Genomic DNA, 13482 nt, shown 5'->3' with positions numbered 1-13482 from the left:
TTTGAGGCAAACTTAGAGGACCACCAGGTTCATCTCAGCATATGGTATTCAAGGCTATACAATGTTGCATGCAGGTATCTCGCCTTCCCATTTGTGGACATCATCAGCTGGATTGTCTCACACATGGATGAGAATAGCATGACATTGAGTAGTACCAGCATGCATAAGCTTTCCAACTTCCAGGCAGAAGATTTTCGGCAGATGTATCACTTGCCCAAACTAGTAAAGTGTGTGGACTCACTCTTCTATGCCACCCACAGTTATGTGAATATAAGAGACATTGTCAAACGTTGTGTGAAAGAGCCATTAAAGTTTCAATAGACACCCACCCATGTGTACAAGACAAAGTCCCTCAGGAAGGCTTACCAGCTCTTGATTATCTTTGCTTGCAGAATCTATGGTCAAGAGAGCATAGAAACCTTTCTTGAAGGGTGGGCAGTCTTATTGGACCAATTGGTGAATGATGGGAGGTCGTTCAACTAGTCAAACATTTTGGCTCAACAAGTGAAGGCCCATGTAGCACAGGCTCGAAATCCACCCAAGGGTGAGCAAGCAAGGTTCTATATGTTTGCATACTTATTGGATGCAATGTGTGCGCAATAGTAGTTCCCTTCCATGAATTGGACATGGACACCATGAGAGACTGTCATGAACATATATTGCGATTTTCTTTCATACTACAGTTATCGATGAGTAATGGAACGACTAATTGACCACTTTATCATCCCATTGTACAAGATTACATTTGAACAAGATCCACCTTGCATGTCATGAGAAGAAATGGAATCAATAGTAGACATTGCAGATTGGTATGCCTCACCAGGTGGCACCTTCATTAGAGTGTTTAGCGGAGAGAAGCCTCTGCATGTCTTACCAAGGTATGCCACTAACAAACTGATCTTGCAAGAAATATCATACCATTGATCCAGGTGGGTATTGGTGGCCACCTGCCAAGTCCACCTGGACCCCCACCATTGTCTTTATCAGCATTTTCAGTTTCCTTAATTGTAGCACAACTTACTATTTTTAGCAGTTTTTCGGGTCCTGAACTTCCGGAGCCGTTTTGAGGCCCTAAACGACGTTTTTTGGGGAATCCGGGGGCAACATGGGTCCATGGAATGGCGTTGCCCGTTCCAACAATGATAGTGCTCGGATAGATCTTTCTAATGAGATATTGTACGCGTCAAACGGAGATCATATGCCAAAGTTACGACCCCGGGAAGTTGATGTACCAACTTACCCCCAAACGGGGCCCACAGTTTGGTGTTTCATCTCCTAGGGTTAGGTTTTGGAATGTTAAGGGTTTTCCATTATTTCTCAACAATAAATAGGCCTTCGAGCCTCATTGTAACACAGTTCAGAGGCATGTAGCCATCACATCTCTTCTCAGAGATAAGCTACCATCGCCCTAGCTAGTTTTCTTTCCATTTCTGGTTGTAAACATATTTCAGTATTTTCCATTAATGAAATGAAGTATTATTTCCGCTGCATCTTTGTGTATATGGTTATCTCTGTAATTTGTTGCATTCCTGTTTAAATCTGGATCAGTGGTATCAGAGCGGTCTGCTTTTTCTCTGTTTTTCTTTGCATGTCCCCAACAAGGTCGGGATATAAGGAGTTAGGGCTTGAACTGGTTGAACCTTTGGAAGACCAACCTCGCAAATCTCGACGGCCTCCCATGGCGGACGAGAAGAAAGACGAGGGGGCAGGAGATCCCATCAAAATCTTGCTCGAAGAAGCCCTCGAGTGACAACGGAACGCAATGATGGACAGCTTTGCCTAGATCCTTCAGCGGCTACCCAGAAGCAACGCATCGGCTTCCAGCAGCTACTCTGGAAACGCCACACCCTTTAAGGTACAAGTTAATTTTTAAATCCCCATATTCGAGGGTCAGATAGACGCAGATGTCGTAGATAAATGGTTAAATCTGCTAGAGGGTTATTTTTCTGTTCATGAATTTTCGAGTCGGGAAAAGATTGTTTTTGCTCTCCTCAAAGCAGCCCCCCACGTCAAGGACTGGTGGGAAACCTACTGCGAGCAGAAGGATGAAAGTACTGGCTCACTATTTTCAGCCGCATCCACCTGGGATTCGTTCCGGGATGCCATCAAGGAGCAGTACTACCCTGTCGGGAGCTATGAGGATGAATACATAAAGTGGACCACGCTGCGGCAGGGAAGGGACCAAGACGTGCCGGAGTTCACCAATATTTTCCATACCCTTCGCACAAAGTTGGGTATCAAGGATTTGGAGCAACATTTGATACTCAAATACCATGGCTGCCTGCACAAGTACATCCAGGAAGAAATACAATTCCTGAACATCCCCTCGCTCGGCGCAGCATACCGGTATGTCGTCAAGGTCGAGCAGAAGTTTAAACAAAAGAAGCGAGACTTTGGATCTGCAAATCCAAAGCAGGGGAAAGGTGCCCCTAAACCACAAAACAAAGAAAAAGCCAAGGCGGGACAGCCCAAGACAACCAGCCGAAGCTGCAATCAAAGAACAGCGCCGCGAAGCCGAGAAAGGACACTGGAAAATGGTGCGAGTTCCATAAGAGCTCCACTCACAACAAAAGTGAGTGTCGGGCCAAGCAGTCACTGGTGGCTGAGCTAAAGGTTTCAGAATCAGATGCATGTTCCGACTCTGAGTCAGAACCCAATAAGGGGTATGAAAAATGGAAGCAGATCATTGATGCGGACCCCAGCGCCACTGTTGCTACCGCAAAGATCCAGAAAAGTGAACCCGAAGATCCAGATGAGGAGGAGCGTCTCTTCCACTCCCAGATGTGGGTAAAGGGCTCCCCGATATAGTTCATTGTTGATAGCGGGAGTCAAAAGAACCTCATTTCGGCAGAGGTCGTGAAGCGGTTGGGCTTACCGCCTACAGCACATCCACAACCATACACCATTGGGTGGCTTCACCAAGGACGAGATCTTCGCGTGAGCCAGCAGTGTCGCCTTCCATACAACATCAAGCCCTTCACGGATGAGGTATTGTGTGACATTGCTCCCCTTGAAGTTTGTGATGTATTACTAGAACAACCATACTTATGGAAGCGACATGCTGTGTATGAATCAAGGCCCCGTGCTGTTATTATTACATTGGGAAATAAGTTGTTCAGGATACCAGAGGTAGCACCACCTGCCGCCCTCTCTTTGATTACTGCAAAACAATGCAGTAAGATCATTTCCAAAACCAGGAAATTTGTTTTCCTGATGATACGCCCTCAAGGAAAGAAGAAGACAGTGGTCGCGGCCTCCAAACGGGGCCCCTCTGCACGACAACTACAGATGGAAAAGATTGTGGAGGAGTACGAGGACATCTTCACCTCCCCGGCAGGGGTTCCTCTGCACTGTCAAGTCAAGCACTCCATCGATCTGACCCCAGGTGCGCCGCTACCCAATGGACCAATTTATCGGCGCTCTGTTCTGGAGAACGATGAAATCAAGAGGCAGATTCAGGAGCTCCTGCAGAAAGGTCACATCCGTCCGAGTTCATCGCCCTGTGGGAGCCCGATCGTGTTGGTACATAAGAAGGATGGGACGTGGAGACTCTGTATTGACTATCGGGCGTTGAACAAGATCACTGTCCGTAATAGGTACCCGATCCCGCGAATTGATGACCTCCTAGACCAACTAAAGGGGGCGAAATATTTCAGCAAGATCGACCTGAAGTCGGGATATCATCAGGTACCAATCGAACCCTCCGATGTGTGGAAGACTGCCTTCAAATCCAAGGAGGGCCTCTTCGAATGGTTGGTCATGCCTTTCGGATTGACGAATGCTCCTGCAACCTGGCTAATGGATGACATCTTGCGGCCATTCACCAACTCCTTTGTAGTAGTATACTTGGATGACATTCTGATCTTCAGCCAGAGTTGGGAAGAGCACCTCCACCACATCCGACAAGTTCTCCAAACACTGCGGCAACACAAGCTATGTGCCAATTTGGAGAAATGCACTTTTGGAATGACCCAGGTTCAATATTTGGGATACATCATTGATGAACATGGGGTGCATGTCGATCCAGCCAAGATCCAAGTCATTCGGGATTGGCCCTCTCCAACCACTCTAACAGAGCTCCGCAGCTTTCTAGGCCTTGCCAACTTCTACCGCAGGTTTGTGTTGGGGTTTTCTCATATTTCTTGGCCCTTGAGTCAGGTCACCAAGGGCGGGGCGAAAGCAAAATTCTTTTGGTCTGAATCTCAACAGAAGGCATTCAGGGAGTTGAAGGATCACCTCTGCACGGCACCAGTGCTCGCGTTACCAGATTTACAACAACCATTTGAGGTCGAGACAGATGCCTCTGACTATGCTATTGGGGCCGTCCTTACTCAACATGGACATCCAGTGGCTTATCACAGTGAAACACTTTCAGACACAGTCCGAAAGTACCCCACTTATGATAAAGAGATGTATTCCATTGTACAGGCCTGCCGACAATGGAAGCATTACATTTTGGGGAAGGAAACGGTCATCCACACAGACCACCAACCTCTGCAGTTCATACAGACCCAAGGGAAATTGCAGAATGATCGCCATCAAAAGTGGTCTACATACCTGCAACAGTTTCACTTGAATATCAAGTATAAAAAGGGCAGCACCAATAATGTTGCAGATTGCCTCAGTCGACCACCGATCATGGCGCTAACCACCGTGCTCAACTCTTGTGGGCACGAAACTTCCGATTGGCCACTTCTCTACAAAAGCGACCCAGAATTCGGCCACACATACCAGACACTCTTGGAGGGTCGACAGGTTGCAGATATTCACCTCCAGGATGCCCTATTATGCCACCTCGGTCACCTTTGTGTTCCTTCAAGCGAGCGTGCCAAGAGTATTTGGGAAGCACACTACATCGGGCTGCTGGGCATTTCGGGGTCGAGAAAATAGTGGCAGTACTGCAAAATTATTTCTATTGGCCGAATCTTCGACAGGATGTTGGGAAGTACATCCGATCATGTACTGCCTGTGCCATTGCCAAACCGGCCATTAAGAAGCACGGCCTCTATACCCCGTTGCCTACCCCTAGTCGACCTTGGGAATCCATCTCCATGGATTACATGTCAGGCCTTCCTTCCACTAAGCATGGAAATGACTGTGTTTTTGTGGTCATCGACAGGTTCTCGAAGATGGCCATTATGGTGGCCTGCAAGAAGAATATCACAGCAGAAGCCACTACTAAGCTCTTCTTTGAACGAGTGTGGGTGCACTTTGGGATCCCACAGTCTATCATCTCAGATCGGGACAGTCGGTTTCTCAGCACATTTTGGTCCAGTCTCTGGTCAATGCTGGACACCAAACTCACGAAGTCCACAACCTTCCATCCTAAAACTGATGGCCAGACAGAGGTTGTCAATAGGATGATTGTGCACATTTTGCGCATGTATAACTCAAAGCATCCACGCACATGGGACGAGAGCCTCCCCTATGTTCAGCACAGCTACAACTGAGCTCTTCACAGCTCCACTGGCCATAGCCCTTTTCAGGTGGGTTTGGGATTCCAGCCACTATGCCCCATTGATGTGGCCATGCCACTTGCAGCTACTCACATGAATTCAGCTCATGCCCAGTCCGAAACAGATAAGGCCACCAACTTCATTGAGCGCATCCAACATATTCGCCAGCAGGTCCATGACATTCTTGAGAAATCAAATGCCAAGTACAAGCAGCGACATGATCAACATCGGGTGCCACACAAGTTTCAGGTGGGCGACAAAGTCTGGTTGCATTTGGAAAAGGAACGCCTTACTGGAGCCTATCGGAAATTGAGACCACTCTGATATGGTCCTTACACCATTACTAAGGCTATGGGAGACAATACATTTGAGCTCAGCATTCCCCCATTCCTTGGCCTGCACCCAGTGTTCAATGTGGATCGCCTTCAGCCATACTTTCCACCATTGCTAGACACATCCGACATTGCAGAACAGCTCAAACCCACAGAATTAAATCCAGATTGCATGGAACAAGCTGCAACTGATCGGATCATGGACACACAGATCAAGAACACTCACCAACAGAATATCCAACTGTATCGAGTTTCAAAGCAGGCCAACTCCTTCAGTAGGGCAAGTGGCTCACCAGGGAACAAGTTCAGCAGAAGTTTCCTCATCTCATGGAGGAGCTCAACGCAATGGGGACCATTGCTTCCTAAGGGGGGAGGAATGATCCAGGTGGATATTGGTGGCCACCTGCCAAGTCCACCTGGACCCCCACCATTGTCTTTATCAGCATTTTCAGTTTCCTTAATTGTAGCACAACTTACTATTTTTAGCAGTTTTTCGGGTCCTGAACTTCCAGAGCCGTTTTGAGGCCCTAAACGACGTTTTTTGGGGAATCCAAAGATGTTTCTTGTTCCAACAATGATAGTGCTCGGATAGATCTTTCTAATGAGCTATTGTACGCGTCAAACGGAGATCATATGCCAAAGTTACGACCCTGGGAAGTTGATGTACCAACTTACCCCCAAACGGGGCCCACAGTTTGGCGTTTCATTTCCTAGGGTTAGGTTTTGGAATGTTAAGGGTTTTCCATTGTTTCTCAACAATAAATAGGCCTTCGAGCCTCATTGTAACACAGTTCAGAGGCATGTAGCCATCACATCTCTTCTCAGAGATAAGCTACCATCGCCCCAGCTAGTTTTCTTTCCATTTCTGGTTGTAAACATATTTCAGTATTTTCCATTAATGAAATGAAGTATTATTTCTGCTGCATCTTTGTGTATATGGTTATCTCTGTAATTTGTTGCGTTCCTATTTAAATCTGGATCAACCATCTTGCTACAAGGTTGTCAGCAGCACTACACAGGAAGAAGAAAGCACCATGGCCCACTATTCCTTTGCAAATCGGATTAAACGAGATAAAGAGCTTGAAAGTCGCATATGTCGAGGCTAAGGAGATAGTGAGATTTGAGTTCGACACTGACTTTAATCTATATGATCCCCACAGTATTTGCAAGGACAACTTTACGAGAGTCTACTTTCCATGGATCGATGAGGAATTTCATTGTCTAGAGGAGGATCCTTGGAGGTAATACTACAATGCCTCCAGACTCAATGAGCCGGTCAATTTAGAAAGGACTTCACAGATAGCGGCATATTCGGAAGCAACAACAGCAGAAGGAAGCAATCCCATGCAGGACAAGGGAAAGAGGAAGATTGTTAACAGTCCAAAGGGAGAACTGTTGGGTGTGGAGCCTGATGTAAAATTGCCTTGTAAAAGTATAGTAATTTCTAGTCAATCTAGGCCGTTCATTAGGCAGATGATCTGACGGTAGAACTTATGTTTAGTTTAGGGTTTTTTGCCCTAGAAGGCAACCCCTCTCTTTGTATGAGGGCATTGTATTGAGTCTGTGTAATATATGTGTATTCTTCGAGCGAGAAACAGAGAGGTGAGACTGTGAGAGAAAACAGAGGATATTACAGCGGATCTGCTGTAGGTTGTCTCTCTTCATTTTGTTGGATAATAGAAAGGAAGGACTGGTTGTTCGAGGTGGACGTAGCCCAAACTGGGTGAACCACGTATATCTGTGTCTCTCTTGTTTTATGCGTCTTCTGTGTTTATATCTCTGCAATATTTTATGTGTTCCATTGCTCCGTAATATATAATTTTCTAACAACTGGTATCAGAGCCGAAGGTCTATTTGGCTGATAAACTCGCAGGAAAGAAGGGTTCCTCGTTCGAGTGGCAGTAATGGCAGAAGATGGTAATTTTAGGGTGGAGAAATTTAACGGCCAAAACTTCTCGATGTGGAAGATGCAGATGGAAGATTATCTGTATCAGAAAGATATGTACCTACCATTGGGCGGAAAAACAAAGATGCTGACGGGAATGACAGATGAAGAATGGAACCTTCTCGATAGAAAGGCACTCATAACAGTACGGTTGTGCCGCGCAGCGTCGGTCGCCTTCAACATTTCAAAGGAAACAACGACAGAGGGTTTGATTAAGGCATTGGAGAAACTATATGAAAAAACCTCGGCCTCAAACAAGGTATTTCTTATGAAACAGTTATTTAATATGAAGATGTCGGAAGGTGGATCTGTTGCAGACCGTTTAAATGATTTTAATACTGTTACAAGTCAGTTATGTTCTGTAGGGGTAAACTTTGATGATGAAGTTAGAGCTCTTTTATTCTTGTGCTCATTACCAGAAAGTTGGAATGGTTTAGTAATGGCCATTAGTAACTCTGTTTTTGGATCTAGTACTTTAAAGCTTGATGATGTTGTTGGTGCTATCCTTAGTGAGGAAATGCGATGGAAAATCTCTGTTGAGACATCAGGTAATGCTTTGAGTGTAGATTCTAGGGGAAGAAAAATGGAAAGAGGAAAGAGCTTAGGATATCGCAATAAATCAAGGAAAGGCAGATCCATGTCTAGATCGGGGATAGTGTGCTGGAAATGCAGAAAGAAAGGACACTTAAAGAAAGATTGTAGATCTCGGAAGGGAAAAGAAGGAAATGCACATCAAGAAGACAATCATGAAGCAAATGTGACAGGTGAGGTGTTACAAGATGCTTTGATTTTTTCTTTCGAAAATATTACTAATTCCTGGGTGGTAGATTCAGGGGCCTCATTCATGCCACACCTAATAAGAAATACTTTCATGACTATGTTCAAGGAGATTTTGGACAAGTTCGTTTGGGTGATGATAAACCCTCTAAAATTGTTGGAATGGGTAAGGTTCTTGTAAAACAGCAGAATGGAAACCAATGGCTACTAAAGGAGGTAAGGCATGTTCCAGATCTAAAGAAAAATCTGATTTCAACAGGGCAGTTAGACGGTGAAGGTTGTGTGACAACTTTCACAGATAAAGCTTGGAAGGTTACCAAAGGAGCCCTGGTAATAGCAAAAGGCGAAAAGGTTGGTACATTGTATTTATGCAATGGTATTTCTAACTCTGTTAATGCTTTAGCTTCCAAAGGAGCAGATGCAGCATTATGGCATCATAGGCTCAGACACATGAGTGAAAAGGGGATGAAGATTCTTCACTCAAGGAATTTGTTGCCAGGTTTGAAGAATGTTGATTTGGACTTCTATGAGAATTTCATTTATGGAAAACAGAAGAAAGTTAGATTTATTAGAGTTGGGAAAGAAAAGAAGAGCGAAAAATTAGAACTTGTGCATACAAATGTATGGGGACCTGCTCAGGTATCATCTCTTGGTGGCTCTCGTTATTATGTTACTTTTATTGATGATGCAACTAGAAAAACTTGGATTTATTGTATTAAGAATAAATCTGATGTATTTGATACTTTCAAGAAATGGAAAGCCTTGGTTGAGATTGAGACAGGAAAGAAATTAAAGTGTCTCAGATCAGATAATGGAGGTGAATATTGCAGCAAAGAGTTTGATAGGTACTGTTCAGAGCATGGAATTTGCAGAGAGAAGACAGTTCCAAGAACATCACACAAAATGGTGTGTCAGAAAGGATGAACAAAACAATCATGGAGCGTGCAAGGTGCATGAGATTGCATGCAGGATTGCCTTTACAATTTTGGGCAGATGTTGTAGATATTGTTGTTTATCTAATAAACAGAGGGCCTTCAAGTTCCTTGGATGGTGGTGTTCCAGAGGAAGCATGGACAAGTAAAAAGGTAAACTACTCTTTTTTAAAGCCTTTTGGTTGTGAGGCCTTTGTCCATATTGATAAATAAAATATAACAAAGCTTGAGGCAAAGTCAAAGAAATGCACCTTTATTGGATATGGTGTTAATGATTTTGGTTATCGCTTATATGAGTACGAAAATCATAAAATCATTAGGAGCAGAGATGTAATATTCAATGAAAAGATCTTGTATAAGAATCAGTTGCAGGAAAAGAAACAGGAAAAAGAAAATAAGGAATACGTAGTTCTTGATGAAATCATTGAAAAAGTAAAGGTGCCTGAAAATAATAATAATCAACAACCACCACAACAGAAACAGGCACCCCAAACACCTGAAAGTGGTGTTAGAAGATCTACCAAGATAAGTAGACCCCTTAAACGATACTCTCCTTCATTATATTATTTATTGTTAACTGATTCTGGTGAACCCGAATGTTATGAAGAAGCATTGCAGGTTGAAAGCAGGAAGAAGTGGGAGGTAGCCATGGAAGAAGAGATGGACTCCTTAATGCATAACTAGACTTGGGACTTAGTCAGGTTTCCTGCAGGAAAAACTACATTGAAGAATAAATGGGTTTATAGGCTGAAGGAAGAAGATGGAGGAAAACAAAGGTACAAAGCTAGACTTGTGGTGAAGGGGTTTGCACAGAAGAAAGGTATTGATTTTGATGAAATATTTTCTCCTGTTGTTAAAATGACTTCAATTAGAACTATTTTAAGTCTAGTAGCAGTTGAAGATTTGCATCTTGAGCAGTTAGATGTAAAGACAGCCTTCCTCCATGGGGATTTGGAGGAAGAGATATATATGCAGCAGCCACAAGGATATGAAGTGAAAGGGAAGGAGAAACTAGTGTGCAAGTTGAAGAAGAGCTTGTATGGCTTAAAACAGGCTCCAAGGCAGTGGTATCTAAAATTTGACAAGTTTATGTCTGAACAAGGTTATATTAGATGTCACTCTGATCATTGTGTTTATCTGAAAAAGCAAAATGATGGCAGCTATATTATATTGTTATTGTATGTAGATGACATGCTTGTTGCAGGGTCTAACATGCAGGAAATAAATGTGCTCAAAAAGAAATTGGCAAATTCATTTGCAATGAAGGATTTGGGAGTTGTAAAACAAATCCTTGGTATGAGAATAACTAGAGACAAGAAAAATCGTAAATTAACATTATCTCAGAATGAGTACATACAAAAGGTGTTGAAAAGATTTAATATGCACAATGCAAAACTAGTTAGTACACCTTTTGCTAGCCATTTCAAACTTAATAAGGAAATGTGCCCAAAGACCCAAGAAGACATGGATTATATGTCTAAAGTTCCATATGCATCAGCAGTTGGAAGCTTAATGTATGCAATGGTCTGCATAAGGCCTGATATTGCACATGCAGTTGGAGTTGTAAGCAGGTACATGAACAATCCAGGAAAGGAACATTGGATGGCAGTGAAATGGATTCTCAGATATTTGAAAGGTACCAGAAATCAAGCATTATGCTTTGGTGGTTCAAACATTTCTCTATAGGGATATGTTGATGCAGATATGGCAAGTGACAGAGATAACAGGAGGAGCACTACAGGATATGTATTTACTGTTGGTGGAACAACTGTCAGTTGGGTTTCAAAAATCCAAAGTGTTGTTGCACTTTCAACAACGGAAGCAGAGTATGTTGTTGCTACAAAGGCTAGTAAAGAAATGATTTGGTTACAAAGTTTTATGGGTGAATTGGGTAAGAAGCATGATATGGGCACGTTATACAGTGATAGCCAAAGTGCCATTCATCTTGCAAAGAAATCAGCATTTCATTCCAAGACTAAACACATACAGCTCAAGTACCATTTCATATGATCAATGTTGGAAGATGGAGAGTTGAAGCTGGAAAAGATACACACTAGCCAGAATCCTGCAGATATGCTAACAAAAGTTGTAACCAGGGAGAAATTGAGAATATGCTCAGTTTCAATTGGTCTTCAAGGATGACGATGAAGATGAGAAACAGCCAGGTCCAAATAGGATTCATTGTCCAGCAAATGAAGCAGTGGTGGAGTTTCTATAATCAGTCTCCAAGTGGGAGATTGTTGGGTGTGGAGCCTGATTATCTTCTGTATTCAAAGGTATCGCCACATTGGACCCCAGTTCGAAATGGGGCGACAACGCCGCCTGTAAAATATTCGTTGTAGGGGGTTCCAAGGGGGGGCATATGCGACCTTTAGGGAGCCCCCCTTGACGAGGGGGTTTCGGGGGCAGCGCCCCCGAAGCTAAAAACATGTGTAAAATTTCCTTCTAAAAGTATAGTAATTTCTAGTCAATCTGGGCCGTTCATTAGGCAGATGATCTGACGATAGAACTTATGTTTAATTTAGGGTTTTTTGCCCTAGAAGGCAACCCCTCTCTTTGTATGAGGACATTGTATTGAGTCTGTGTAATATATGTGTATTCTCCGAGCGAGAAACGGAGAGGTGAGACTGTGAGAGAAAACAGAGGATATTACAGTGGATCTGCTATAGGTTGTCTCTCTTCATTTTTCTGGATAATAGAAAGGAAAGACTGGTTGTTCGGGGTGGACGTAGCCAAAACTGGGTGAACCACATATATCTGTGTCTCTCTTGTTTTATGTGTTTATATCTCTGCAATATTTTTGTGTTCCATTGCTCCGTAGTAGATAATTTTCTAACAAGAACAAAGCTGCAAAATGAAAGCATATCCTATTATCGAGAAAGAAACTTTGATAGCATAAGTAAAGAGGAAGCAAAGGATGCAGAGAGCAGAGTGGAGGAAGAGAGAAAAGCAAAAGTTGTAGGAAGTAGAACTGAAGTTGTAGGAAGCATAGATGAAGTTGAAGGAAGAACAAGAGTTGAGGAGGAGAGAACAAGAAGAGAAGCAGAAACATGAAGAAGAACAAAGGCAAAATGCAATGACAGAGGAAACAATGTCGATATAGGTTTAGGAATAGGAACAACGAGTAGTCGAGGAGGAAGGTGAACATATGCAGGATTGGGAGCTTGTTTAGTAGATTGAGCAACTTATCGAAGTGACAAACATGGAGTTTGAATAGGATCTACAACATGAAAATGTTGACCTGATGATGAGTGCACCACAGGTCATCCCATAGTCTCCACCACCTCCAGCAGCAGAACCATCCTTGAGCAGGCAAGGATATGTTTTTCTCCTTGATGATGATCGGTCATGGATGTGTACAATTTATCATTCCATGAGTTCCAAAAGAGAATTGTACAAGCGCAGAGGAAGCACTTTCTAGATGATCACGCATCACCTACATTCATTAAAGAAAGGGTGATAGTGTCAGACACCAGGAAGCATCCAAATTCCATTTCTGAAGCCAACTTGGCCTATGCAGGAGCAACAAGATCAAATGTTCAGTATTTGACGGATGAGAATGAGCAACTGACACAGAACTTACAGGCTGCCAAGAAAGAGGTAGAACAACTCTGAGAAGCAGGGCAAAATGCATTTTCCACACTGGGAGGGATGAGAGCAGCGATAATTGTTGAAGTATCAACACTTGGGGAAATCATTCAGAAACTCTACGACAAGTTTGTCATCATACATAAAGAAATTGTCTGTTTGCATGGCTTACAACAACATAGCAAAGAGTTTGTCAAAACTCTCAAAAACATACAAATTTCTATCGCCTATGTGTAAGAATGGACAATGTGGTTCAAAGGGACCTCGGTTGACTTAGTGAAGAAAATGAAGTCACATGCAGAGCTGGAGACAGGGAAGGTCCGAATGTTGATTCAGAACAACAAGTAGCTCACCTCATTCATTGGCAGCATATAGACCTCATATGTGCGGTTGTATAGCAGTTTGGATGTCTTGGTGAGAACACACCAATTCCCATCAATCGGTTCCCTTAC

This window comes from Pinus tabuliformis, chromosome 9 (assembly GCF_031772625.1).
Source record: "Pinus tabuliformis cultivar Carrire ecotype Pingquan chromosome 9, CPIR1, whole genome shotgun sequence".
Lineage (NCBI taxonomy): Eukaryota > Viridiplantae > Streptophyta > Pinopsida > Pinales > Pinaceae > Pinus > Pinus tabuliformis.
The sequence above is the reverse complement of the archived record's forward strand: the minus strand, read 5'-3'. Positions refer to the sequence as shown.